The following is a 14062-nucleotide window of genomic DNA, read 5'->3' on the forward strand; positions in this document are numbered from 1 at the left end:
AAAGGCAGAGTTCGAAGTGATCCGGAAAATATCACAGTCTCAAAATTGGAAACTCTGGGGTGACTCATGGGAATCGGCATTTTCTGTACACTGAAGTTCGCGGACTACTGACTTGTCTATCTTGTCTATTTTCGGTTCTGAAAGACTCAGGCCAAAGGAGGAGAAGCAAAAAGCAGAAGAGTGCGTGCGCTTGGGTGAGGAGCACTGGATGGGAAAGAAAGGCCCCCCGCAATAAATTCGATGTACAAAGGGTGAGGTCCCAGGTTTTGACTGCAATGGGAAATGTTTTTCCCCTTCGTTTAAAAAGAACAAACAAAACACTTTTGTCATTTGAATTCTGAAAGGAAAGTTTGCAAGTGGGGAGAGATTTCTAAGTAAATCGCCCAGTTCTGCCCCACCTACAGCCCCCATGATGGCAGGCACTGTGCGACACAGGGCTGCTGAGCAGGCGTGCACCCTTACAACTGGGACAGCTGATGAAATGTTGCCAACTGAACGCCCTAGTTGGCCAAAGGTACACGGTAACTGCACTAAATAGTAAATTATTTATAAACATAAGTTATAATACAGATTCGTTAGTTCATTGGGTACCATCATGAACATCGGTCAATGGTCCTCCTAAAATAGTCACTTCTGAGAAACCCCCATGGCTCTCTCTGCTACTTCGCCCACGTCTCTGCAGACAGCACACGCGGCGTTGCTCATTCTTTATGAAGCGCTCTGTGCTCTAGAGGAATCATCAGTTTATCTTTATCCTCAAATTACTCACATGTTAGAGCTTCTAAATAGTTTACCCTTTCCGCTGGCTTTCTTGTTGGTGCATTATACTTGTATAACTAGTAAGTGGGGAGGGTTTTAACATTTTCTTAGAAGATCCAGAACTTACAGAAAAAAAAATTTTTTTATTTTAATTTTTATTTATTTTGAGAGAGAGACAGCACAAGAAGGGGAGGGGCAGAAAGAGGGAAGGAGAGAGAGAATCTTAAGTAGGCTCTGCACTACCAACACAGAGCCTGATGCAGGACTTGAACTCACAAACTGAGATCATGACCTGAGCCAAAATCAAGAGTCAGGCATTTAACCGACTAGGCCACCCAGGCACCCCACAGAAAAATTTTAAAGATAAATATCCAGAAGAAAGGAACAGTGGTGTTTGGGTAAATGTTTCTTTTATTTATTTATTTTTTAATGCTTATTTACTTATTTTTGAGAGAGAGAGAGAGAGCGAGAGAGCGAGCAGGGGAAGCACAGAGAGAGAGAGGGAGACAGGATCCAAAGAGGGCTCTGTGCTGACAACAGAAAGCCTGATGCGGAGCTCGAACTCATGAACCATGAGATCGTGACCTGAGCTGAAGTCAGATGCTTAACTGACTGAGCCACCCAGGCGCCCCAAGGGTAAATGTTTCTTTTAAATATCAGAAAGAAAAGTCTTCTGAATCTGGGGGAGAAATTTTTTTAAAGATATTAATAATTACTAGTAATATAAATGTTGAATTAAAAAGTACCCCAATTTTATTAGAAGTTAAAGGTGCCCACCTTCTGTGGCCCTTGTACCATTCAGAATGGCAAGCATGTTCGGCCAGAGTTCATGGTTTGTATCAGTCAGGGTTGGAACAAATAAGCGGAAACAGTATGAATAATATAGAAAAAGGAATTCATCAAGGGATTAGAGTTTATGCAACTGTAGGGTTTCCTTAAGGTTGAGGGGGGTGGCTTCTCTCAGTTCCTCAATGTCTGGGAAAATCTGACACTGAGAGCTAACATCATCTGGAACCATCTTCACACATACATCAGGTGCTTGATCCTGGTGTCAGTGGGGACCTCAGCTGGGGCTGTTGTTGTGTAGACATGAGACTGAGATCTGGCCAATGAAATATGAGTGGAAGTGATACTATCTCTTCTAGGCCTGGCCCATACAAACTTCTCGTATGATCCTTTCTCTTTTCCATCTGTCAGCTGAACGCGCAGGACTTCAAAGACCTAGAAGAAGGTAAACCCAAAGGTGAAAGAAGTCTGGGATTCTGAGGGACTGTGTAAAGCAAAACCCTCAAAGCCCTGAACCGGACTGTGACATGAATGAGAGATTACTTCCTATTAAGCCATCTACAGTTAGGAGCTGTGTGTTACAGCAGCTAACATTCATTACCCTGACTAATAACCATCTCTGTTCATTTACTAGTTACAGACGACCAGAGGCTTTTATCTGGTGAGATCCGGTGAGCTGTAAACATCTCTAGTGGTTGAGGTCGGCATCCCCACTATTTCAAGAGCCCTTGGCACAGTCACCGTGTCAAGGGATGGTCTCGTAACTCCTATCAGCTAACACGTGTTTGAAGGAATTTTGATGATCTCATATGCCTCTTTCTGACAATGGTCACAACTCATGAGTTTGTTTTGTTGGTGCTTTGTTAGGGAAAAGGGCAATCTCCATTGTCTTCCACCGCTAAGTTTATAAAAGAGCTGATATCTGGATCAGATATCAGCTGATATCTGGATCTCTTTTGCGCCCATGAACATGGAGAAGTGTTCGCCTCCCATCTAAAGGCAGTCCAGGGTACAAATGTCTTCCCCCTTACCGAATCCAACAGTAATTCTATGGTGTTACCCCTCTTAATCCCCTTGATAAGGCAGTTGAACAAACCCCTCCTTGAAACACTTTCTTCATTTGCCTCCTATAACACACCTTTCCTATAACTTGCTGGCTTCGCCACGGCTCCTTCTGCAGGCTCTTCAGTGGCATACTAATAGGCATCTGAAATCAAACAAGCCCAATTAGAAACTCTTGATTAACCCCTCCAGATCCAGGGCGCCCACACGCATCCACATGTCAATCCATAGCACCACTCTGCACCTAGTGGTCAGGCTGGTCACCCAGGAATCATGCTTTCTGCCTCCGTCTCACACCCCCAAACTCTAATCAATCAACAAATCCTACCGACTCCAGCTTCAAGAGATATACACCAGGATCAATCGACTTCTCACCGTTTCTGCTTTTACTATTCTACTTCCAACCACCGTCATCGTTTGCCTGGAAGACAGAAAAGCCTTGGAATTGGTTTACCTCCTCCGCCCTTCTTTCCATATTGTTTATTCTCCACAAAGAAACCAGAAAGATCTTTAGAAGCAAAAGCCATCCTTTCAATTCCTTAAACATACTAAATTCTTTCCTACCTCAGGGCCTTTGCACTTGTGGGTCTCTTTTCCAGGAACATCCTTCTCATTGAATGGCTATTTCTTATGCTTCAGGTCCAAAACTGCATGTCATATCCCCAGAGAGCACTTATCACCCTGTATGAATTAAGTTCTCTTGCTGTGCTCTGTCACAGCACCCTGTTTATTTTTCAGTAGGACTCGTAACCATATTTCTGTTTACATGTTTATACTGTTGAATCGTCAACCTTCATGAGGTGATAATCTCCATAAGGGCATGTGCTATGGACTGAATTGTGTCCCCTCCCACCAAAATTCATAAGTTGCTCTAACCCCCAATGTATTTGGAGATATATAGTCTTTAGGAGGTAATTAAGATTAAATGAAGGATGGGGTGCAAATCTAATAGGATTGATGGCGTTAGAAGGGAAAGATCTCTCTCTGTCAATCTCTGTCTCTCTCAGGACATCTGGATGGCTCAGTCGGCTAAACGTCTGACTTCGGCTCAGGTCATGATCTCATGCCTTGTAAGTTCAAGCTCTGCATTGGGGTCTGCGCTGACAGCTTTCTCCCCGCTTCCTCCACACCAAGCATACCTACAGAGAAAAGGCCATGGAAGGACATAGTGAGAAGGTGACTGTCTACAAGCCAGGAAGAGGGCCATCGCTGGGAACTGAATCGGCTGGACCTTTAATCTTAGATTTCCAGGCTCCAGAACTGTGAGAAAATACATTTCTGTTGAAGCCACCCAGTCTGTGGTGTTCTGTTATGGCGGCCCCAGCTGAATAGGACAGGAGGGTTAAAGAACCTGTTTGTTTCCATTTTTTTATCGCTCACACTGAGCTTAGTGACTGGTACATGGTAGGCACGGGAAAATTATTTCCTGAATAAATGAATAGACTCCACACAAGCTACTTGTACGACTGCTTCAGCTGTATATACCACGCTTGTGCCGATCCTCAAACTCCCTAAATATTAGGCCCATGTTACAGGAATTTAAAGAACAGCTTTTCCTTTCCCCTGCCCCTTTACTGATTACTGGAAACATCACTGATAGCTTACCGCCCACTTCCCCCTCGTTAAGACACTCTACCCAGAACTTAACTAATCAAGACTGGCCCACAAGATGAAACCCGTGTGCCTCCCCTGGACTAACTGTAACCAGCTCTGGTGAGAAAACGAGGCCCGTCCCCTTGGCCCTCGCTCAGGGCTGGGTTAATGGGTAACCAGGTTTGGGGTTTTCCAGGCTCGTTCCTGTTTTCTGTGGAAATGGTGATCTGCAGTGTGAGGACCCGGTGCAGAGAACAGCCTGGAAGAGGTGTGGGTATTACCCGCCTGCCCCGGGTGGGACCGGCGTGGGGAGCTACAGCAGGCTCCAGGACACAGCCCACGGTGAGGTGCTGAGGGGAGTACACAGGCCCGAGTCCCAGGCAGAGCACTGCTGGCCTCCCTGTGTGGTCAAGGGCCAGGCGGCTCCAGGCTCTGAGCTTCTCAGCCCAAGCCCCTGAAGTGCAGAGGCAGGCACCCAACAGCCAGATCTCTAAGAGGCACATGTCCACTCTCTCCATTAGGTCCCCCAAGCTTTCACCTCCTCACCATCCCCCTGCTTTGCCCTTGCCCCACAGCCCATTCTCCTTACAGCAGCCCCAGCAGCTTTGAACATGCAAGGATGAGGCCACCCTTTTGCTCAGCACCCTCTGTGGCTTCCTCTCCCACGAAAGCCCACAGCCCTCCCCACGGCCACACAGCCCCATATCGTCAGCTCCCCACCCCACACCTCACCCCAGGCCCATTGCACAGAACTCTCCTGTCACCGCCCTCTTGTGCTACCCTGGCCTGCATTAGTCTGATTATTTCAGAGAAACAGAACCAATAGGATGCACATTATGTATTTGGAGAGAGATTCGTTTTAAGGAATTGGCTCCGATCGCATGGGGGCAGGAAGTCTGAAATCTACAGGGCAGGCCAGCAGGATGGAAATTCAGGCAAGAGTTGATGTAGTCTGGAGTCCGAAGGCTGGAGACTCGCGCGGAATTTCTGTGTTACAGTATGGGGGCAGAACGGCCTTCTCCCTCAGGAGGACCTCAGTCTTTGTTCTTAAGGCCTCTACTGATTGCATGAGGCCCACCCACATCATAGAGGGTAACCTGCTTTACTCAAAGTCCGCTGACTGAAATAGCGATCACATCCAGAAAGTGCCTTCACAGCAACCGCGAGAAGGTGTGTGACCAAAGAACTGGGCACCACGGCCTAGCCAAGTTGACATATAAAATTAACATCACGGCGACTCTGCCATTCTTTGAAGGCGGGCACCTTCCTGTCTCGGGACCTTCATCCTCACTCTTCTCTCTGCCCGAATGTTCTGCTCCAGGATATCCACCATGACTCCTGGATATCCAGAAGTTCCTCCCTCCTTTTCTATGGGTTTTGCTGCATGTCATTTAGTGACACCTCCTCTGACAGCCCAGTGCTCCCAGGCTCCTGTGCTGGCTTCCCTGTATGGAGGTCTCAGGTGAGGCTTGTCTCTAAGGCATAGCTTTCTACTAGTACAATCTCCCTGTGAACAATTTTGTTGCTCTGGACTAGAAACTCCTTAATAAAAGGCCCTTATCTAACTTGGACAGTGGCCAGTGCTTTGGCTGTAATCTCTCTGCTTCAAACGCCACCCCTCTTCTATACTGGGCTTTGTGAGGCTGGAGCTGGGACTCTGAGGCCCACGTTCTGCTTTGCTAGCTGGCTCCCTGTTGGAGTCTGCCAACGAGGCCACTACAGACTGCCCTAAGGGGACCTGGGGTTTGTTTAATCAGATGAGGTGGGACGTGCACACACAGAAATGACTGTCATGAAGGAGGATGCTTAGTCACGGTCCCTAGAAACAGGAAGACAAGGCACACCATGCAAGGCCATGTGGGGGAAGCACCAGGGTGGGTCAGGAGGGAGAGGGAGTAAGGGGAAAATGTGGGAGGAGTATTGATTGATTGCAGTTTTCATTGGAAGGGATGGGCAAGGCAGGGTAAGTGGGTCTAGAATTGGCTAGTGTGAATAATTTCAGTGGGCTCTGGGGTATTGGGGCTGTCCTTAGTTGTCCTTCAGTTGGCCCTGAGGCAATTAGAGCAGGTGGATAGTGAATAGTGGCCCAGAGTGTGAGAGCCCACTAGAGGATGTGGTTGGCGTTCAAGGCTCCAGACTCATGGTTGGTTTGCATATGAAAGGCATGGTCTAGGGCAAATTGTGTGCTATCTCTAAAGGCGGGTAAGCTAGCCTGGAGAGGGGCAGTCCCTCCAGAGGCAGTAAGGCCCCAAGACACCAAAGCATCAAATAAAAGAAAATAAAAAGGCATGATTAATATTGGCATATCTCGTTTTATTGTACTTCGCTTTGTTGTGCTTCACAGATATTGAGGGTTTTTGTTTTTGTTTTTGTTTTGTTGGTTTTTTATTTTACAAATGTGGCAATGCTGCATCAACGAAATCTGTTTGCCCCATTTTTCCAACAGCATTTGCTCACTTCGCATCTCTGTGTCATATTTGGGTCATTCTCACAATATCTCAAAATTTTCATTATGATATTTGTGATGTATTTGTGATATATTATTATTATATTTGTGGTGGTGATCTGTGATCAGTGATTATGACTCCCTGAAAGGTAAATGATGGTTAGCATATTTTAGCAATGAGGTTTTTTTTTTTTTTCAGTTTATTTTGAGAGACAGAGAGAGAGAGAGCATGCACACACACACAAGCAGGGGAGGGGCAGAGAGAGAGGAGAGAGAGTGAGAATCCCAAGCAGGCTCCAAACTGTCAGTGTGGAGCTTGAGCCCGTGAATTGTGAGATCATGACCTGAGCCAAAGTCAAGAGCTGGACGCTTAACCCACTGAGTCACCCAGGTGCCCCAGCAATTAAGTATTTTTTAATTAAGGCATATACTTTGTTTTTAGACTACAGTACAGTGTAAACTAATTGTTTAAAAAAATTTTTTTAATGTTTATGTATTTTTGATAGAGCAGGACCAGGGGAGGGGCAGAGAGAGGGGGAGACAGAGGATCTGAAACAGGTTCCATGCTGTCAGTGCAAAGCCCTATGCGGGCCTCGAACCTACAAACTGTGAGATCATGACCTGAGCTGAAGTAGGACACAACCTACTGAGCCACTCCGGTGCCCCTAAACTAACTTTTATATACACTGGGAAGCCAAAAAATTCCTTTCACTCGTTTTATTATGCTATTTGCTTTATTGCAGTGGTCTGGAACCGAGTCAGCACCGGGCCCAAGGTGTGCCTGTACAGGGAGGGAGTGTGCAAGGACGGGGGTGGAAGAAGAAACTCCCCTGCATTGTTGCCCTGTGAACTTCCCGTGGGCTCTCCTGATGGCTTCCACTCTCTGTATCACTCCAGCAACGCTTTGACTCCCTGGTAACAGCAGGGCCTCCCCGCAGCAGCAGCAGCTGAGTCCAGTTTACAATTCCCTGTCACTTGCAGAGCCAGCCCCATTGTGCTGTCTCAGAGATACCAGCACCAGGGAGTCAGTGCCCTGTCCCCAAGAGGTCTGGGTCTCAGCCCCATGGAACCCTCTTCCCGATTCAGAGACACCAGCATCCTCCAAGTAGCGCCCAACCTTTTGAGGCCTGCGTTCCAGCTCTGCTGTGCTTTCCTCCAAACTTCCATGAGGTTCTATTACTCACACCTCTTCTCTGAGCTCCTTCAGCCCTGGGGGTGGTAGCTGCTTCCGGCAATTGCTACCTCTCGGTACCTTGATGGTTTTTTAACTGTTCCTTTAGTGACTTCATTAACAACTTTATACTTAGTTAGCCATGATTTATATTCAGTTCTCTCTGTTCAAATAATTGGTGGGTTCTGTCTCCGGATTGGACTCTGGCTGACTGAGAAAATGTGCCAGAAGGGGATTTTTTTTTTTTTTTTTTTGGCGTTACTTTGGTTGTGTTTTTGGATAGAACTCAGTGCTAACCTTACCCACAGATAATGGCATGATAGCAATCTGTGGCATGAGAAGACTTCACAATTCAACAAACTATGACCCACAGTCAACTGACTATTGACTATTGACTATTGACTATAGTCAAATGACTGTTGAAAATGCCAGTGGGGCACCTGGGTGGCTCCGTTGGTTAAGTGTCTGACTCTGGCTCAGGTCATGATTTCATGGTTCATGAGTTCAAGCCCAGCTTGGGCTCTGCGCTGACAGTGTGGAGCTTGCTTGGGATCCTCTCTCTGCCCCTCCCTCACCCTCTCTCTCTCTCTCTCTCTCTCTCAATAAACAAACAAACAAACTTTAAAAAAAGAGAAAATACCAGAGGACAAAGTGGCTGTTTCACTTGGTCATTACAGCAGTAATGACAACCACAAGGACCATGGTATAGGAAGAATTTTTTTTTATGTTTATTCTTGAGAGAGAGAGACAGACAGATCATGAGCTGGGGAGGGGCAGAGAGAGAGAGACAGATCATGAGCTGGGGAGGGGCAGAGAGAGAGAGACAGATCATGAGCTGGGGAGGGGCAGAGAGAGACAGATCATGAGCTGGGGAGGGGCAGAGAGAGAGAGACAGATCATGAGCTGGGGAGGGGCAGAGAGAGAGGGAGAGACAGAATCTGAAGCAAGCTCCAGGCTCCAAGCTGTCAGCACAGAGCCTGACACCAGGCTCGAACTCATGAGCTGTGAGATCATGGCCCAAGCCTAAGTCAGACTCCCAACTAACTGAGTCACCCGGGCGTTGCAGAAGAATTCTTTTGAATGCACCAGAGTGCTTATAGAAAGAAGATGATGAGCTCACATGAATCTTCAGCTGGAATTATGACTGCATTTAAGGAGTAATTAACATATCTTAAAAATGGATGTGTGAATGTCTCAAAAATGGATACAACCATCCCTGCAACTTTGCATCTCCTCATTTGGGGGAGAAGATTAGATGTCTCCATTTGTATGAAGGACAGTTTTATTTTGTTAGGTAGAAAGAGCTGTTTTCATTGTCTTATAGGAAGCTCAAATACATGAAGATGTGTGTGTAGGGATGCTGAATAGCCAAAGGGAGGGATGGCGCCATTCATTAAGCTGTTGTCTATTAACTCCAACTCACCCTTCCATACTCTGCCCTGCGATGCTGGGGCAGGGACCCTGCCAACCACATCTCTGCTTTGTCGAAAGCAGGCTCCCTATGGGCTTTGTCAGTAGGTGATACGAGGGATAGCAAGGTTGAAGGAAGAAGGAACTGGCTTCTTCTCCTGCGTGGCCCAACCTTTATTATCCAGCAAACTTCTTCACCACAGCCACAGCAGATCCCGTGGGGCTTGTGAATCCAGTTTTTGGTTTTCCCAACATTTGGACACTAGCCTTATTGTGTTTCACTCAGAAACCCCAACCACAGCTGACCAGTACCCCTACTCAGAGATCTGAGTTTCAGCTCTGCCCGGCCTCTCCACTAAGCTTGAGTTTTAAACCTTCCCTTTGCTCTCCTAGCCCCGATGGTGGTATTGCTTCCAATAATTGCTTCCTCCCAGATACCTTCTTCTGTTCGTGCCCTGTCAGCTAAACGGTTAATAACTTCATACCTCGGTGACAGTCCTTTAGATGAAATTCTCTCTGCTCAAAGAGTGTGGTTTCTGTATCCTGATCAGACCCTTCCCAATACACATACCTTAGAATGTAGCACTGAAAAAAAATTTGTTGACTAGCAATAACACTTATTGGGTTCTTACGACCTCAGGCTTTGTTCTAAGTGCCCTACAGGCATTATCTCATTTCATCATCAAAGTAATCTTATAGATAGGAACTATTAGCCCTAATAAAAGGAAAAATCAATACTGATACGTAGTGAGTATTAAATGTAATGTACTGCCAGGTAAAACAGGGCCACTTGATCCAATACGGAAGTTAGGCCATGGGAGGGGCACGTGGGTGGCTCAGTTGGTGAAACGTCCAACTCTTAATTTTGGCTCAGGTCATGGTCTCACAGTTGGTAGGATCCAGCCCCGTGTTGGCTTCTGCACTGACAGTGTGGAGCCTGCTTGGGATTCTCTCTTCCCCTCTCTCTCTGCCCCTCCCCTGCTCGAGTGCACTCTCTCTCTCTCTCTCTCTCAAAACAAACAAACAAACAAACAGACAGACAAACAAACAAAAGAAGTTAGGCCATGTGAGATTGTATCTTCAGATGAAGTGTTAGCAAACAACTCAGGAAGCAGGAAAGGTTTATTTTGAGGTAGACAATGTACAGGGGCTGAACAGGCCCTGTGAAAACTGACTCCACTCAAAGGCAAAGGTGAGCTTCTAAGGGCAACAGCCCCAGTTTCAGAAGGAAAAGTGATCGGTTGGTTCAAGTAAATCTTTAGCTTGTCAGCACAAGATTGTTTGGTGTGGAATGGACCTGAGCCCCCATTCCATTTGTGACTTGTTGGAACTTTACTGACCCAAAAAGTCATCGGGTTGAGTCCAAATAGGACAGTTGAGACACAGATCACACGTTTGGCAGGCTCATCACCAGGCTCTTCGTTTTGCTGATTCTCCCAGAGGCAGTTGCTTTGAGCCCTGACCAATGCCTTCTTGCCTTTTACTAGCAATATAGTCTCAGAGACATGCAGCAGGTAAGCCTATCTGCAGACGCTCAAGACTGAGCAAACATTTCCTTATCGTCTCATTTCTACCACGAGGAACCCGAGCTACAGAGCAGTTAAGTAGCCTCCCCTTGGTCACGCAGCTAGTCAGTGAGAGAGCCAGACATTGGTAGGTAAGTCGGTGGCTTATTTTTCACAGGAATCAATTTCGTGATGCCATTTTCCCCTGCAGGTGCTCATGTGGGCCAAGCCTTCCTGGTCAGGCAGGTTGACCTCAGAATTGATACATTTAACCACTTTGTTCTACTGCTTCTAAGGAGGAGAGAAAGGGAAAGAGTGGGAGAGAGGAAGAAAGAAACCAAGAATATAGTATTGTTAAGAGCATGGACTCTAGTGCTAAGTAGATCTACGTTAAAATCCCAGATTTGACTTACACCACTTACAACTTTCATGAACTAATTAAGTTACTTAGCTTTTTTTTTTTTTTTTCAACATTTTTATTTATTTTTGGGACAGAGAGAGACAGAGCATGAACGGGGGAAGGGCAGAGAGAGAGGGAGACACAGAATCGGAAACAGGCTCCAGGCTCCGAGCCATCAGCCCAGAGCCTGACGCGGGGCTCGAACTCACGGACCGCGAGATCGTGACCTGGCTGAAGTCGGACGCTTAACCGACTGCGCCACCCAGGCGCCCCTAAGTTACTTAGCTTTTTTAAGGCTCGGTTTTCTCATCTATAAAATGGGAAAAACGATACATACCTAAAATGGCACTCAGTTTAATCTCTTTCAGGTAATTTTTTTAAGCATACCAATTTATGATCCATGAGTGCCCCCTAGAGGTAAAATTAAAAATTTGCACTCTACAATTATGCTAAATACAATTCCTGGAAAGCTCTTTTCTTCCCAAACTGTCCAGCAAAAAAGCCAGTAGTGTCTGCAAATCAAATGGTCCAATAACCACTGGTTTGTGGTGTCTCTGATCTCCTTGAATTGCAATATCAGGCTTCTCCAAATGTAATCAGCAAGGCTTGTTGCGGCGCCTGGGGGGCTCAGTCGGTTAAGCGTCTGACTCTAGGTTTAGACTCAAGTCATGATCTTAGTTTCATCAGTTCAAACCCCGTGTCCGGCTCTGTGCTGGCAGCGTGGAGCCTGCTTGGGATTCTGTTTCTCCCTTCTCTCTGCCCCTCCCCTGCTCACGCTGCCTCTGTCTCTCTCAAAATAAATACATAAACAAAACAAAACGGAAGCAGCAAAGCTTGGCCAAGTTGGGTACTGCAGGGCACCAAGGCACCAGAGAAGTGTGACTCCCACGAAAAGTCAGTTACTCACTATCAACAGTAACAACAGCACACACAAGACATGAGGCAAACCCAGATATCTTTACAAATGAGTTTCTGACATTTCAAAGAAAAGGAAATTATCCCCACCATACACAAACTACTTCGAATCACAATAAAAGGAAGGAAGGAAAGGAGGAAAGCAGGGAGGGGCGAAGGGAGGGAGGAAGGAAGGAAAAGACACCTGGATGGCTCATTGTATTAAGTGGCGACTCTTGGTTTCGGCTCAGATCATCATCTCGTGGTTCGTGAGTTCGAGCCCATCTCATGGTTCGTGAGTTGGGCTCCGTCCTAACAGTGCAGAGCCTGCTTGGGATTTTCTCTCTCTCTCTGCCCTTCCCACACACACTCGCTCACACTCTCTTTCAAAATAAATAAACTGAAAAAGAAAGAAAGAAAGAAAGAAAGAAAGAAAGAAAGAAAGAAAGAAAGAAAGAAAGAAAAGAAAGCTGACCAATTCATTTTATTAGGTTAAACTAAGTCCACAATCCTTTATCTTAAATTCTTTGGGGCTGGGGAGCTTAGAAAGATAGTGTAATATGTAAGTTGTGTATAACACCCCAGCAAAGTCTGAACCAGCTCCCACAATCAAATATGTTAATATTTTTGCGGTATAACATACTAAGTGGGGTAAATAAATGCTATAAATCGGCTTGCATCAATTCAGATCCGGCTTTACTGCCAACTGAGTTTGCTGAAAAAGTGCTCTCCCAAAAAAGACACCTATTGTTAGTTCTCAGAACTCTTTGAATTTTAGAATTGCAGGTAAAGATCGTGGGCCTACTAAGGAATGGATGCCAAACAAACCTGGGATGCTAGTATGAGGAAAGAAAATTTAGCCCAAACTTGTTAATATATTTGCAAAACTCCTGAAGTAAAATGCTAGCATATAGAATCCAGCAGTGTATAAAACAAACAAACAAGCATATGGCATGAGTCTTTTCTCTCACCTTCCTTGACATCCACTTTCAAAATATATCCAGAATCCCACCACTTTTCACCGCCTCCACGGCTATTCCCCCTGGTCCACGCCATCATCTCTCAACTGCATTTCTGTAACAGCCTGCTACCTGACCTCACGCGCCACAGAAGCCGGAACGGTGCCAGTGAAACACATCAGGTCTTGTCACTCCTCCAAGCAAACCGGGGGTGTCTTCCCACTTTATTCAGGATGAAAGTCAAGATTCTTACAATCACCTCCAAAGCGCCCACGTGATCTGACCTCCCGGCGGTCTTTCTGGCCTCACCTCCTGCTGCTCTCCCTCAGCTCACACCACTTGAGCCACAATGGCCTTGGAGTTCCTTGAACGGGAGGGGAGACAGGGAGATGTGAGAGCAAGCCCCACGCTAAACACCACGGGCTCCCACTGCTCTTACCTGAAATTCACCAGTTTTTCACGAATAAACACTTCTCAATTTGTTATGTAGCTGAGGCACAGGGGTGCAAGACCAACTGTGCCAGGTATTAGAGACAAAGATCAAATATATATACATATATGTGTGTGTGTGTGTGTGTGTGTATACATATAGTTTTTTTTTTACATTTATTTATTTTTTGAGAGACATAGAGAGACGGAGCACAAGTTGGGGACGGGCAGAGAGAGAAGGAGACGCAGAATCCGAAGCAGGCTCCAGGCTCTGAGCTGTCAGCACAGAGCCCGACATGGGGCTCGAACTCACAAACTGCGAGATCATGACCTGAGCCGAAGTCGGATGCTCAACCGACTGAGCCACCCAGGCGCCCCTATATAGTTTTGTGGGTTTTTTTTTTTCTAATTATACCACACCCACTTAAAGGATGCCTGGTCAGATTCTTCTTGAGAGTGACCTTGTTGGTCTGGAATAGTGACAGGTACCCGAGGAGATCCCATAATCAGATCTCACAGCCTCATTTCTACGATCACCTCCCTGGTTTGGCCTGAGACTGGTGAGGCCAATGGGCATAGGCCTTGGTGTCAAAGTGGGAGAGACAGACACACCTGACCACAGTTACAGGGTGTGGTCCGGTTGGCTTC

The 14062-nt window shown here is 46.4% G+C and overlaps 1 long non-coding RNA gene across 1 annotated transcript; it reads right to left on the reverse strand.

Annotated features, from left to right (window-relative positions):
• Window positions 1-1455: 1455 nt before the first annotated feature.
• LOC111561945 lies at window positions 1456-4660 on the reverse strand. Its single transcript, XR_002745000.2, has 3 exons — window positions 2936-4660; window positions 2684-2752; window positions 1456-1980 (listed from the first exon to the last, which is right to left on the reverse strand). It is a non-coding gene; the product is annotated as an uncharacterized LOC111561945 (long non-coding RNA).
• Between the last annotated feature and the right edge of the window lie 9402 nt (window positions 4661-14062).

The sequence above is a fragment of the Felis catus genome, chromosome C1, assembly GCF_018350175.1.
Source record: "Felis catus isolate Fca126 chromosome C1, F.catus_Fca126_mat1.0, whole genome shotgun sequence".
NCBI lineage: Eukaryota > Metazoa > Chordata > Mammalia > Carnivora > Felidae > Felis > Felis catus.